This window comes from Oncorhynchus keta, chromosome 8 (genome assembly GCF_023373465.1).
Source record: "Oncorhynchus keta strain PuntledgeMale-10-30-2019 chromosome 8, Oket_V2, whole genome shotgun sequence".
Lineage (NCBI taxonomy): Eukaryota > Metazoa > Chordata > Actinopteri > Salmoniformes > Salmonidae > Oncorhynchus > Oncorhynchus keta.
This window is the reverse complement of record NC_068428.1, coordinates 49834500-49849743: the sequence shown is the minus strand read 5'-3', so window position 1 is coordinate 49849743 and position 15244 is coordinate 49834500. Positions and strand designations below refer to the sequence as shown.

The following is a 15244-nucleotide window of genomic DNA, read 5'->3' as shown; positions in this document are numbered from 1 at the left end:
TTAAAGCAGACACTGAATATAATATCGCTTTTAGCATGGTGTAGTTATTAGTAATTACACTTTGGATTGGGTGTGTATTGACACACCGTCAATACAAAGATACAGGCGTCCTTCCTAAATCAGTTGCCGGAGAGGAAGGAAACTACTCAGGGATTTCACCATGAGGCCAACGGTGACTTTAAAACAGTTACTGAGTTTAATGGCTGTTAAACACCTGTCTCATCATGTCCTCCTAACAACACCTGTCTCATCATGTCCTCCTAACAACACCTGTCTCATCATGTCCTCCTAACAACACCTGTCTCATCATGTCCTCCTAACAACACCTGTCTCCTAACAACACCTGTCTCATCATATCCTCCTAACAACACCTGTCTCATCATGTCCTCCTAACAACACCTGTCTCATCATATCCTCCTAACAACACCTGTCTCCTAACAACACCTGTCTCATCATATCCTCCTAACAACACCTGTCTCATCATGTCCTCCTAACAACACCTGTCTCATCATGTCCTCCTAACAACACCTGTCTCATCATATCCTCCTAACAACACCTGTCTCATCATATCCTCCTAACAACACCTGTCTCATCATATCCTCCTAACAACACCTGTCTCCTAACAACACCTGTCTCATCATATCCTCCTAACAACACCTGTCTCACCATGTCCTCCTAACAACACCTGTCTCATCATATCCTCCTAACAACACCTGTCTCATCATGTCCTCCTAACAACACCTGTCTCCTAACAACACCTGTCTCATCATATCCTAACAACACCTGTCTCATCATATCCTCCTAACAACACCTGTCTCATCATATCCTAACAACACCTGTCTCCTAACAACACCTGTCTCATCATGTCCTCCTAACAACACCTGTCTCATCATATCCTCCTAACAACACCTGTCTCATCATGTCCTCCTAACAACACCTGTCTCATCATATCCTCCTAACAACACCTGTCTCCTAACAACACCTGTCTCATCATATCCTCCTAACAACACCTGTCTCATCATATCCTCCTCTGTCTCCTAACAACACCTGTCTCATCATATCTCCTAACAACACTGTCTCTGTCTAACAACACCTGTCTCCTAACAACACCTGTCTCATCATCCTCCTAACAACACCTGTCTCATCATGTCCTCCTAACAACACCTGTCTCACATGTCTCCTACCTGTCTCCCTGGCACACATCTGTCTCTCACCTGTCTCATATCCTCCTAACAACACCTGTCTCATCATGTCCTCCTAACAACACCTGTCTCATCATATCCTCCTAACACACCTGTCTCATCATGTCCTCCTAACAACATCATCATGTCCTCCTAACAACACCTGTCTCATCATGTCCTCCTAACAACACCTGTCTCATCATCACATCATGTCCTCCTAACAACACCTGTCTCATCATGTCCTCCTAACAACACCTGTCTCATCATATCCTCCTAACAACACCTGTCTCATCATATCTAACTCACCTGTCTCATCATATCCTCCTAACAACACCTGTCTCATCATATAACAACACCCTCCTAACAACACCTGTCTCCATCATATCCTAACAACACCTGTCTCCTAACAACACCTGTCTCATATCCTAACAACACCTGTCTCCTAACAACACCTGTCTCCTAACAACACCTGTCTCATCATGTCCTCCAAACAACACCTGTCTCATCATATTCTCCTAACAACACCTGTCTCCTAACAACACCTGTCTCCTAACAACACCTGTCTCCTAACAACACCTGTCTCATCATGTCCTCCTAACAACACCTGTCTCATCATGTCCTCCTAACAACACCTGTCTCATCATGTCCTCCTAACAACACCTGTCTCATCATGTCCTAACAACACCTGTCTCCTAGCAACACCGGTCTCCTAACAACAACTGTCTCCTAACAACACCTGTCTCCTAACAACACCTGTCTCCTAACAACACCTGTCTCATCATGTCCTCCTAACAACACCTGTCTCATCATGTCCTCCTAACAACACCTGTCTCATCATGTCCTCCTAACAACACCTGTCTCATCATGTCCTCCTAACAACACCTGTCTCCATGTCTCCTAACAACACCTGTCTCTCATCATATCCTCCTAACAACACCTGTCTCATCATGTCCTCCTAACAACACCTGTCTCTAACAACACCTGTCTCCTAACAACACCTGTCTCATCATGTCCTCCTAACAACACCTGTCTCATCATGTAACAACACCTGTCTCATCATGTCCTCCTAACAACACCGTTTTTGTTTATTTCATTCAGTTATGTATTAATAGTTATGTTAGTTAGTTATGATCAATGTATTAATGTCCTCCGTTTAACCTGATTACACCTAGAAATGTCCCCATTTGGGGGTCTGATAGTGTTTCTGATTGTCTCGTCACCACCAGTGATCTGTGGCACTTCCCAAAGTCATTTTTACTTCCTCAAACAGCAACTAAACAAAGTCTGAATGACAATAATTTCTCAAGTTTTTTTTTTTTTTTTATTTATTTCTCACTCATGTCCTCAGTGGAAACTCTTAAAAACATTACACCTCGATATCCTCCTAACAACACCTGTCTCCTAACAACACCTGTCTCATCATATCCTCCTAACAACACCTGTCTCCTAACAACACCTGTCTCCTAACAACACCTGTCTCCTAACAACACCTGTCTCATCATGTCCTAACAACACCTGTCTCATCATGTCCTCCTAACAACACCTGTCTCCTAACAACACCTGTCTCATCATGTCCTCCTAACAACACCTGTCTCATCATATCCTCCTAACAACACCTGTCTCATCATGTCCTCCTAACAACACCTGTCTCATCATGTCCTCCTAACAACACCTGTCTCATCATGTCTAACAACACCTGTCTCATCATGTCTGTCTCATCATGTCCTCCTAACAACACCTGTCTCATCATGTCCCTCCTGTCTCAACACCTGTCTCATCTCCTCCTAACATCACAACACTGTCTGTCTCCTAACAACACCTGTCTCCTAACAACACCTGTCTCCTAACAACACCTGTCTCATCATATCCTCCTAACAACACCTGTCTCAACATATCTCCTAACAACACCTGTCCTCATATCCTAACAACACCTGTCTCATCATATCCTCCTAACAACACCTGTCTCTAACAACACCTGTCTCCTAACAACACCTGTCTCAACATATCCTAACAACACCTGTCTCCTAACAACACCTGTCTCATCATATCCTAACAACACCTGTCTCCTAACAACACCTGTCTCCTAACAACACCTGTCTCCTCATGTCCTCCTAACAACACCTGTCTCATCATATCCTCCTAACAACACCTGTCTCCTAACAACACCTGTCTCCTAACAACACCTGTCTCATCATGTCCTCCTAACAACACCTGTCTCATCATGTCCTCCTAACAACACCTGTCTCCTAACAACACCTGTCTCCTAACAACACCTGTCTCCTAACAACACCTGTCTCCTAACAACACCTGTCTCCTAACAACACCTGTCTCATCATGTCCTCCTAACAACACCTGTCTCATCATGTCCTCCTAACAACACCTGTCTCATCATGTCCTCCTAACAACACCTGTCTCATCATGTCCTCCTAACAACACCTGTCTCAACATGTCCTCCTAACAACACCTGTCTCCTCATGTCCTCCTAACAACACCTGTCTCATCATATCCTCCTAACAACACCTGTCTCCTAACAACACCTGTCTCATCATATCCTCCTAACAACACCTGTCTCCTAACAACACCTGTCTCATCATACACCTGTCTCCTAACAACACCTGTCTCATCTCCTCCTAACAACACCTGTCTCATCATGTCCTCCTAACAACACCTGTCTCCTAACAACACCTGTCTCATCATATCCTAACAACACCTGTCTCATCATATCCTCCTAACAACACCTGTCTCATCATATCCTAACAACACCTGTCTCCTAACAACACATCATGTCCTCCTAACAACACCTGTCTCATCATGTCCTCCTAACAACACCTGTCTCATCATGTCCTCCTAACAACACCTGTCTCATCATATCCTCTAACAACACCTGTCTCCTCACCTGTCCTCCTAACAACACCTGTCTCATCATATCTCCTAACAACACCTGTCTCCTAACAACACCTGTCTCCTAACAACACCTGTCTCCTAACAACACCTGTCTCATCATGTCCTCCTAACAACACCATGTCTCACCTGTCTCCTAACAACACCACCTGTCTCCTAACAACACCTGTCTCATCATATCCTAACAACACCTGTCTCATATAACAACACCTGTCATCATATCCTAACAACACTAACCTGTCTCATCATGTCCTCCTAACAACACCTGTCTCATCATGTCCTCCTAACAACACCTGTCTCATCATATCCTCCTAACAACACCTGTCTCATCATGTCCTCCTAACAACACCTGTCTCATCATGTCCTCCTAACAACACCTGTCTCATCATGTCCTCCTAACAACACCTGTCTCATCATGTCCTCCTAACAACACCTGTCTCATCATGTCCTCCTAACAACACCTGTCTCATCATGTCCTCCTAACAACACCTGTCTCATCATATCCTCCTAACAACACCTGTCTCCTAACATCACCTGTCTCCTAACAACACATGTCTCCTAACAACACCTGTCTCCTAACAACACCTGTCTCCTAACAACACCTGTCTCAACATATCCTCCTAACAACACCTGTCTCATCATATCCTAACAACACCTGTCTCATCATATCCTCCTAACAACACCTGTCTCATCATATCCTCCTAACAACACCTGTCTCCTAACAACACCTGTCTCCTAACAACACCTGTCTCAACATATCCTAACAACACCTGTCTCCTAACAACACCTGTCTCATCATATCCTAACAACACCTGTCTCCTAACAACACCTGTCTCAACATATCCTAACAACACCTGTCTCCTAACAACACCTGTCTCCTAACAACACCTGTCTCCTAACAACACCTGTCTCATCATGTCCTCCTAACAACACCTGTCTCATCATTCCTAACAACACCTGTCTAACAACACCTGTCTCCTAACACACCTGTCTCCTAACATGTCTCCTAACAACACCTGTCTCTAACAACACCTGTCTCCTAACAACACCTGTCTCATCATGTCCTCCTAACAACACCTGTCTCATCATGTCCTCCTAACAACACCTGTCTCATCATGTCCCTCCTAACAACACCTGTCTCATCATGTCCTCCTAACAACACCTGTCTCAACATAGGAACACGTTTTTGTTTATTTCATTCCAGTTATGTATTAATAGTTATGTTAGTTAGTTATGAGTTTCGTCAATGTATTAATCTTCTTTTGTTTGAAACGGTACTCTCAATGTTAAGCACGTTTAACCTGATTACAGAAGTAGGCCTAGAAATGTCCCCATTTGGGGGTCTGATAGTGTTTCTGATTGTCTCGTCACCACCAGTGATCTGTGGCACTTCCCAAAGTCATTTTTACTTCACCTCAAACAGCAACTAAACAAAGTCTGAATGACAATAATTTCTCAAGATTTTTTTTATTTATTTCCAGCTCCACTCGGCATGAAAGGGAAAAATGTCATGTTATGCTCCAGTGGAAACTCTTAAAATATCTGATTACTTTTGATCCTTTGTGCAAATAGCCTCCAGCTGTGTCTGTCCAGAGCTCCCAGGAAGTATTATATTTGATTGTTGCAGACGGGCCATGTGATTTAGAGGATATTTATTTTTATCAGGATGTTTTCTGCCTGCAGGCTTTGTGTTGGCTATTTTTACATCTTTGGAGGTGGCAATAAAAGTTACTTTTAGATTCGTATTTGACAATGAGATAGAAATTAAATGGAAGTGTGCATATGAAGATCAGAAATGGCATGGAGAGAGAGGGGGGGGGGGGAGAGAGAGGGGGAGATAGAGAGGGGGGGGGTGAGAGAGAGAGAGAGAGAGAGAGGGGGAAGGGAGAGAGAGAGAGAGAGAGAGAGAGAGACAGGGGGGAGATAGAGAGGGGGAAGGGTGAGAGAGAGAGAGGGAGAAGAGAGAGAGGGGGTAGAGAGGGGGAAGGGTGAGAGAGAGGGTGAGAGACAGAGAGAGAGAGGGGGGGAGGGGAGGAAGGGGTGAGAGAGGGGGAGAGAGGGGGGAGAGAGGGTGAGAGGGGGGAAGAGGAGAGAGAGAGAGGGGGAAGAGGGAGAGAGAGAGGGGGTAAGAGGGAGAGAGAGAGTAGACTCACATTGCTGACTGGGGTCAGAGTCTGTAGTCATGTAATTAGTTGGCAGCAGCCCAGATATCAACCACTGAAGTGCATGAAATCAATTCCCAACACGACAGGAAAAGCAAGGTTCCTGGTTTGTAGGATAACAGAAGGAATCATATAGGAACGGTTACACAGGCGGAACTCTACCTCACTCCATCCAAGTGGTCGTCTAGCCTCACCATCAGCCAGATAGAGTGGACCTTCTGTCCACGGCTTCAAGTTGTATTGTGGACCGTTAACCTCCTTCCACAGTTTCTCATTGAGCAGTGTGTAGGATGACCCGGTGTCCAAGATGGCTCTTCCTGTCCATGGGCCTATGGACAGGGGTAACACCAGTTGGTGCGGTATTAACTGAAAGGAAGGGGATGTCGATGGGGGGTGTAGGCAGTGACTCTTGGGGTTTCAGCTCTGGTTAAAGCACCCGGAGAAGGATGGTCGTTCCTGCGAAGAGAGTTAGATGTGTTGGCCTGTTGTGATTTGTGGTTTCTGGAAGGGTTTACTTGATCCGGTCTTGGACATGTAGCTGAAGAATGTCCCTTTTGGCTACATCTCCAACAGAACATGAGAGGGGTCTTGGCTGGAGACTCTGGCTGTTGTTGATGATCTTTCTTGGGTAACTGTTTGGGTGTCTGTTTCTTTTTCTGGTCATATTGCTGTTGGCATTCTCTGTCCTTCTCAAACTGCTGTCCCAAGCGAACCAGTCCATCGACAGTGGTGACTCGTTCTCGGAGTTGACTGGCTAGTAGTGGGTTGATGTTCTTCAAGATCAATTTAATGACCTATTCCTCCTCAATGCCAGGTTTCCTTCCACCTTCTGCACAGGGAGTGGTAACCGTATGCAAAATCACGGATACTCTCTTTCTCTCTTTGTACTCGATTTCTGACTCTGTCTGCCAGCTCATCTGTGTAGTCCTCAGACAGAAATGCAGAGGAAACCTTGGCCTCAAAGTCAGCCCAGGAGGTAGTGGTGAGACGTGCCACATCCCACCAGTCTCGAGCTGTTCCATGCAACACATTCCTCAATGTGGCAAGGAGTTCTTCGTCAGCCAGGGGATTGAGGGCAAGAAAGTCACGACATCTTTCTAGATACATTATCGGATCAGGACTGTCATCTTTTTTTCCCCCAAAGGTGGGAAATTGCAATTTAATGGGCATCGCCCCCACATGACGTCTACTCAAATCCCCATGAACAAACGAGCTAGGAGGGATTGAGGAAGTAGAGGGGGAGTGCGTTATCGGACAATGAAAATGACCAGGATGCATGGAGGATTGCATCCTGCAAGGGGTGGCTGCAGCATGGCCTGGTCTTGGCTGTTCAGAGGTGCCAGCTTGGCCCTCAGGTGGTCTGAACTGAAGTGGACACCAGGGAAACTCTGTGTAAGGAGTTGTGCCTAATGGAGGCCATGTCCACAGACACGTCATCCAACATTTTAACACAATTAGAGAGTTCTGTCTGCAAGTGGTCTACAGTGTTAACCATGGGAGAAAAAACAGAATTTAACGTCCTTGAGGACCTCAGTGTGGTGATGTTGCAGGCGCCATTGGAGAGTGAGTTGGCAGTGAGTTGGTTTCGTTGGTAGTCAAACTGCCTGTCCATGGCACCAGTCATTTCCCGTCTTCCACTCTCACTGAGCTCTGTCAGCGTGTGGGTTAGAGTGCTCAGTGAGTTTCTGAATTCCATGGCACTCTGTTGTTGCTCTTCCCTCAGACATTTGAATTTATGGTGGATAAGAGTTTGGAGATGTTGTTGAGTCCGACGAATATCAAGGATGTCACCTTGAAGTTGTAAGACTACAACCTCTGGAGATAAACCAGACAATGGAGGAAGGTTGGGTGTCAGAGGGAGGACTAGCTCAGTACTTCCACACAGATCCATGTCAATAAGTGAGTAACTGGTTAGACCTCCTGTGGCCTGTGACTCAGGCCGAGCATTCAGATTCCCAGGGCTCTGGCCCAAATCAACTCCATTAACATTATGATTTGTGTTGTCAGCTTGATGGTCAGAATGGCCCTGTGTATTCCCATTGACAGGTATGACATGGATGAGCACATTATCTTGGGGTGAATCCATTGTTTTAATTCCACACAAAATATTTGCTTTGGTTAGTTCTCAATGTTGAGCTGTCCCATCTGGGGTGCCATTTTTTATGTAACGGTTTTGACTTGAGGTTATTATTTATAGGGGTGCCAGGTAGGTTGTGCCTACCAGAGAAAAACATTGGTTTCTCCTTTTAGTTTGGGTGGGAATGAGTCCCATCTGGTCCGTCAAGTCTACACCAATACAAAGGACTTATGTAAAAATCAGGATGGAAATAAACTTTTCATAAACCCTTAAAACATTGGAAAGAACTTCAAAAACAACTATATTCTGTTGCGTGGGTTGTATTAGCAACAACAATGATTACACACACATATAATAATATCACAATGAGTTCTGGTTCCTCCAGAAATGTCCTGTACCTCGGGGCCTAAAAAGAGTCCTGCCCGGTAAAGGAGTTCAGTGAACTCAAGTGTCTTTTGTCACGCGATGTTTGTCCGTTCATTCAGTGTAGCGTAAACCCAGTATTAAACATACCATTTTCAATATAACAATTATTTTACAGTTGGTAGAGCACAGAACTTTAAGAATGTATCAACTCTTACTTTTAGTCCTCAACTACAACTAACTACATAAATCATCACAGTATACCTCACATCAAAACAAATGAAATACCGTATACAAAAAGGTGGTAGTCAGTCGGTCAGTCAGACAATCCAATCCGCCAATAGATCTCCAGCGGAGAAAGGCCACGAAGAACGGAGAGGTGTAGTCCAGGGACGCGAAGAGTGGATCCGATCCTGGGTATCCTGCCCCTAGACACTGATGAGTTGCCCCGAGACACTGATCTTGATGAGTTGCCCCAATAGCAGTATTCACTGATGAGCCTCTTTGCCTCTTCTACTCTTCTGGTGTTTTGTACACTACCAGGATCTTGATGATCTCTTTTGCCCCTAGACACTGATCTTGATGATGAGTTGCCCTTAGATGCTGATGAGTTGCCCCTAGACACTGATCTTGATGAGTTGCCCCTAGACACTGATGAGTTGCCCCGAGACACTGATCTTGATGACTTGCCCCTAGACACTGATCTTGATGAGTTGCCCCTAGACACTGATCTTGATGAGATGCCCCTAGACACTGATCTTGATGAGTTGCCCCTAGACACTGATGAGTTGCCCCAAGACACTGATCTTGATGAGTTGCCCCTAGATGCTGATCTTGATGAGTTGCCCCTAGACACTGATCATGATGAGTTGCCCCTAGACGCTGATGAGTTGCCCCTAGATGCTGATCTTGATGAGTTGCCCCTAGACACTGATGAGTTGCTCCTAGATGCTGATCTTGATGAGTTGCCCCTAGACACTGATCTTGATGAGTTGCCCCTAGACACTGATGAGTTGCCCCTAGATGCTGATCTTGATGAGTTGCTCCTAGATGCTGATCTTGATGAGTTGTCCCTAGACACTGATGAGTTACTCCTAGATGCTGATCTTGATGAGTTGCCCCTAGACACTGATCTTGATGAGTTGCCCCTAGACGCTGATGAGTTGCCCCTAGACACTGATCTTGATGAGTTGCTCCTAGATGCTGATCTTGATGAGTTGTCCCTAGACACTGATCTTGATGAGTTGCCCCTAGACACTGATCTTGATGAGTTGCCCCTAGACACACTGATGAGTTGCCCCTAGACTGATCTTGATGAGTTGCCCCTAGACACTGATGAGTTGCCCCTAGACTGATCTGATGAGTTGCCCCTAGACACTGATCTTGATGAGTTGATGAGTTGCCCCTAGACACTGATCTTGATGAGTTGCCCCTGAGACACTGATCTTGATGAGTTGCCCCTAGACACTGATCTTGATGAGTTGCCCCTAGACACTGATCTTGATGAGTTGCCCCAAGACACTGATCTTGATAAGTTGCCCCTAGACGCTGATCTTGATGAGTTGCCCCTAGACGCTGATCTTGTTGAGTTGCCCCTAGACACTGATGAGTTGCCCCTAGACACTGATGAGTTGCCCCTAGACACTGATGAGTTGCCCCTAGACGCTGATGAGTTGCCCCTAGACACTGATCTTGATGAGTTGCCCCTAGACACTGATGAGTTGCCCCTAGACACTGATGAGTTGCCCCTAGACACTGATGAGTTGCCCCTAGACGCTGATGAGTTGCCCCTAGACACTGATCTTGATGAGTTGCCCCTAGACACTGATCTTGATGAGTTGCCCCAAGACACTGATCTTGATGAGTTGCCCCTAGACACTGATCTTGATGAGTTGCCCCTAGACACTGATGAGTTGCCCCTAGACACTGATCATGATGAGTTGCTCCTAGATGCTGATCATGATGAGTTGCCCCTAGACACTGATCTTGATGAGTTGCCCCTAGACACTGATCATGATGAGTTGCCCCTAGACACTGATCTTGATGAGTTGCCTAGACACTGAGATGACACTGATCTTGATGAGTTGCCCCTAGATGCTGATCTTGATGAGTTGCCCCTAGACGCTGACTGAGTTGCCCCTAGACACTGATCTTGATGAGTTGCCCCTAGACTGATCTTGATCTTGATGAGTTGCCCCTAGACACTGATCTTGATGAGTTGCCCCTAGACACTGATCTTGATGATAGACGTCTGATGAGTTGCCCCTAGACACTGATCTTGATGAGTTGCCCCTAGACACTGATCTTGATGAGTTGCCCTAGACACTGATCTTGATGAGTTGCCCTAGACACTGATCTTGATGAGTTGCCCCTAGACACTGATCTTGATGAGTTGCCCTAGACACTGATCTTGATGAGTTGCCCCTAGACACTGATCTTGATGAGTTGCCCTAGACACTGATCTTGATGAGTTGTGCCCCTAGACACTGATCTTGATGAGTTGCCCCTAGACACTGATCTTGATGAGTTGCCCTTGATGAGTTGCCCCTAGACACTGATCTTGATGAGTTGCCCCTAGACACTGATCTTGATGAGTTGCCCCTAGACACTGATCTTGATGAGTTGCCCCAAGACACTGATCTTGATGAGTTGCCCCTAGACACTGATCTTGATGAGTTGCCCCTAGACACTGATCTTGATGAGTTGCTAGACACTGATGATGCTGATCTAGACACTGATGAGTTGCCCCTAGACACTGACTGATGAGTTGCCCCTAGACACTGCTGATGAGTTGCCCCTAGACACTGATCTTGATGAGTTCTTGATGAGTTGCCCTAGACACTGATCTTGATGAGTTGCCCCTAGACACTGATCTTGATGAGTTGCCCCTAGACGCTGATCTTGATGAGTTGCCCCTAGACACTGATCTTGATGAGTTGCCCCTAGACACTGATCTTGATGAGTTGCCCCAAGACACTGATCTTGATGAGTTGCCCCTAGACACTGATCTTGATGAGTTGCCCCTAGACACTGATGAGTTGCCCCTAGACACTGATCATGATGAGTTGCTCCTAGATGCTGATCTTGATGAGTTGCCCCTAGACGCTGATCATGATGAGTTGCCCCTAGACACTGATCTTGATGAGTTGCCCCTAGACGCTGATGAGTTGCCCTGATCTTGATGAGTTGCCCCTAGACACTGATGAGTTGCCCCTAGATGCTGATCTTGATGAGTTGCACCTAGTTGCCCCTAGACACTGATCTTGATGAGTTGCCCCTAGACGCTGATCATGATGAGTTGCCCCTAGACACTGATCTTGATGAGTTGCCCCTAGACACTGATGAGTTGCCCCTAGACACTGATCATGATGAGTTGCCCCTAGATGCTGATCTTGATGAGTTGCCCCTAGACGCTGATCTTGATGAGTTGCCCCTAGATGCTGATGAGTTGCCCCAAGACACTGATCTTGATGAGTTGCCCCTAGACACTGATCTTGATGAGTTGCCCCTAGACACTGATCTTGATGAGTTGCCCCTAGACACTGATCTTGATGAGTTGCCCCTAGATGACACTGATCTTGATGAGTTGCCCCTAGACACTGATCTTGATGAGTTGCCCCTAGATGCTGATCTTGATGAGTTGCCCCTAGACACTGATCTTGATGAGTTGCCCCTAGATGCTGATCTTGATGAGTTGCCCCTAGACACTGATCTTGATGAGTTGCCCCTAGATGCTGATCTTGATGAGTTGCCCCTAGACACTGATCTTGATGAGTTGCCCCTAGACACTGATCTTGATGAGTTGCCCCTAGACACTGATCTTGATGAGTTGCCCCTAGATGCTGATCTTGATGAGTTGCCCCTAGACACTGATCTTGATGAGTTGCCCCTAGATGCTGATCTTGATGAGTTGCCCCTAGACACTGATCATGATGAGTTGCCCCTGATGAGTTGCCCCAGATGCTGATCTTGACACTGATCTTGATGAGTTGCCCCTAGATGCTGATCTTGATGAGTTGCCCCTAGACACTGATCTTGATGAGTTGCCCCTAGATGATCTGATGACACTGATCTTGATGAGTTGCCCCTAGACACTGATCTTGATGAGTTGCCCCTAGACACTGATCTTGATGAGTTGCCCCTAGACACTGATCTTGATGAGTTGCCCCTAGACACTGATCTTGATGAGTTGCCCCTAGACTGACTGATGAGTTGCCCCAAGACACGGATCTTGATGAGTTGCTCCTAGATGCTGATCTTGATGAGTTGCCCCTAGACACTGATCTTGATGAGTTGCCCCTAGACACTGATCTTGATGAGTTGCCCTAGACTGATGAGTTGCTGATCTTGATGAGTTGCCCCTAGACACTGATCTTGATGAGTTGCCCCTAGACACTGATCTTGATGAGTTGCCCCTAGACACTGATCTTGATGAGTTGCCCCTAGACTAGCTGATCTTGATGAGTTGCCCCTAGACACTGATCTTGATGAGTTGCCCCTAGATGCTGATCTTGATGAGTTGCCCCTAGATGCTGATCTTGATGAGTTGCCCCTAGATGATCTGATCTTGATGAGTTGCCCCCTGCCCCAAGACACTGATCTTGATGAGTTGCCCCTAGATGCTGATCTTGATGAGTTGCCCCTAGACACTGATCTTGATGAGTTGCCCTAGACACTGATCTTGATGAGTTGCCCCTAGATGCTGACTTGATGAGTTGCCCCTAGACACTGATCTTGATGAGTTGCCCCTAGATGCCCTAGACACTGATCTTGATGAGTTGCCCCCACTATGACGCTGATCTTGATGAGTTGCCCCTAGACACTGATCTTGATGAGTTGCCCCTAGACACTGATCTTGATGAGTTGTTAGACACCTAGAGTTGCTAGATCTTGATGAGTTGCCCCTAGACGCTGATCTTGATGAGTTGCCCCTAGACACTGATGATGAGTTGCCCCTAGACACTGATCTTGATGAGTTGCCCCTAGACACTGATCTTGATGAGTTGCCCCTAGACACTGATCTTGATGAGTTGCCCCTAGACACTGATGAGTTGCCCCTAGACTAGACTGATCTTGATGAGTTGCCCCTAGACACTGATCTTGATGAGTTGCCCCTAGACACTGATCTTGATGAGTTGCCCCTAGACACTGATGAGTTGCCCCTAGACGCTTGATGAGTTGCCCCTAGACGCTGATCTTGATGAGTTGCCCCTAGACGCTGATCTTGATGAGATCTTTGTTGCCCTGATGAGTTGCTCATAGATGCTGATCTTGATGAGTTGCCCCTAGACACTGATCATGATGAGTTGCCCCTAGACACTGATCTTGATGAGTTGCCCCTAGACACTGATGAGTTGCCCCTAGACACTGATCATGATGAGTTGCTCCTAGATGCTGATCTTGATGAGTTGCTCCTAGACGCTGATCTTGATGAGTTGCCCCTAGATGCTGATGAGTTGCCCCTAGACACTGATCTTGATGAGTTGCCCCTAGACACTGATCTTGATGAGTTGCCCCTCGACACTGATCTTGATGAGTTGCCCCTAGACACTGATCTTGATGAGTTGCCCCTAGACACTGATCTTGATGAGTTGCCCCTCGACACTGATCTTGATGAGTTGCCCCTAGACACTGATCTTGATGAGTTGCCCTAGACGCTGATGAGTTGCCCCTAGATGCTGATCTTGATGAGTTGCCCTAGACACTGACACTGATCTTGATGAGTTGCCCTGATCTTGATGAGTTGCCCTAGACGCTGATCTTGATGAGTTGCCCCTGAGACAGCTGATCTTGATGAGTTGCCCCTAGACGCTGATGAGTTGCCCCTAGATGCTGATCTTGATGAGTTGCCCCTAGATGCTGATCTTGATGAGTTGCCCCTAGACACTGATCTTGATGAGTGATGCCCCTAGACGCTGATGATCTTGATGAGTTGCCCCTAGACACTGATCTTGATGAGTTGCCCTAGACATCTGATGAGTTGCCCCTAGATGCTGATCTTGATGAGTTGCCCCTAGACACTGATCTTGATGAGTTGCCCCTAGACACTGATCGTGATGACAGTTGCCCCTAGACACTGATGAGTTGCCCCTAGACACTGATCTTGATGAGTTGCCCCTAGACTTGATGACTGATGAGTTGCCCTAGACGCTGATCTTGATGAGTTGCCCCTAGACACTGATCTTGATCAGACAGTTGCGAGTTGCCCCTAGACACTGATCTTGATGAGTTGCCCCTAGACTTGATGAGTTGCCCCTGATGAGTTGCCCCTAGACGATCTTGATGAGTTGCCCTAGGCTGATGAGTTGCCCTACACTGCTTGAGACGCTGATGAGTTGCCCCTAGACGCTGATGAGTTGCCCCAAGACGCTGATCTTGATGAGTTGCCCCTAGACACTGATCTTGATGAGTTGCCCCTAGACACTGATCTTGATGAGTTGCCCCTAGACACACTGATCTGATGATGAGTTTGCACTGATCTTGATGAGCTGCCCTAGACACTGATCTTGATGAGTTGCCCTGAGACACTGATCTTGATGAGTTGCCCCTAGACACTGATC

General features: G+C 46.5%; 1 long non-coding RNA gene across 1 annotated transcript; it reads right to left on the bottom strand.

The window, feature by feature from the left end:
- Positions 1–52: 52 nt before the first annotated feature.
- On the bottom strand, positions 53–5368 carry LOC127931570 (uncharacterized). Its single transcript, XR_008141800.1, has 13 exons — positions 5217–5368; positions 4811–5015; positions 4320–4599; positions 4123–4173; positions 3822–3866; positions 3472–3617; positions 3258–3364; positions 3157–3215; positions 2697–2741; positions 2593–2654; positions 1679–2063; positions 585–1010; positions 53–472 (listed from the first exon to the last, which is right to left on the bottom strand). It is a non-coding gene; the product is annotated as an uncharacterized LOC127931570 (long non-coding RNA).
- Between the last annotated feature and the right edge of the window lie 9876 nt (positions 5369–15244).